Raw genomic sequence first — 876 nt, forward strand, 5'->3', positions numbered from 1 at the left:
ATCGGTTCATTTTCGAAATGCACCTCATTCCTACGACATAGAAAGTATTTGCCAGTAGAAAACTATCAAGGCAAGTTTAGACATGTGTATAGGCAACACACAAGATTAAAACTACTGAAAAAATCACAACAACAACCTTATCGAATGGCCGTGAAATTTTGTTGTTTAGTAGAGCAGAACATTTACTTCCTCATTGGATACATGTGCGCTTGCGACGGAGCAGACACACATATCTCTTATATGTGTCTCATAATGTATGTGTTTTTGCGTGTTAACGTGTGTAACTTGCCGACCTCATAATGTCTATTTTGGTTGAATTACTTCCGTGTCCTATAGGTCTCATAAGTGATAACGACAGTATGATATTGCAAATAGGAACATTGTATCTAAACAAGCAAATTGTTCGTCGGGTGCGTATTACTTGAATGTATATATATATATAACAGAGATCAACATTCACTATAGACAGCATTCAACAAAACAGAGTAGTTAAGTATGTGAAGTTGCTGTTGCAGTTGAATACCCTAGACTGGCTACCAGCCCCTTAATTTGTTTATGTGGAATTTCTCAACTGCATTCTATTACTAGCTTATCTCCCCCTTGTTTAGAACTTAGGGTCTGGTCAAATGTGAAAAAAATCACTCCCCGAAATAGTGGCGAGGGGAGAAAGGTCAAGCGTATATTATATTACTGAAATTATGCTGATTTGTTTCGGTTATTAATATGTGGTTGGGATGAGACCAGGGACAGTTGTATTACCCTGGGTTCACAAGTGATTGTTGGAGTAGGTGAATTGGGCAATAGGGGATTCCTTTAGCTGCGTTCATATGTTATTGGCTAGACAGTATAGGGCCTGTTTAATTACAGTTGGATATG

The sequence above is a fragment of the Mizuhopecten yessoensis genome, unplaced genomic scaffold (assembly GCF_002113885.1).
Source record: "Mizuhopecten yessoensis strain PY_sf001 unplaced genomic scaffold, ASM211388v2 scaffold9911, whole genome shotgun sequence".
NCBI classification, from domain to species: Eukaryota; Metazoa; Mollusca; class Bivalvia; order Pectinida; family Pectinidae; genus Mizuhopecten; species Mizuhopecten yessoensis.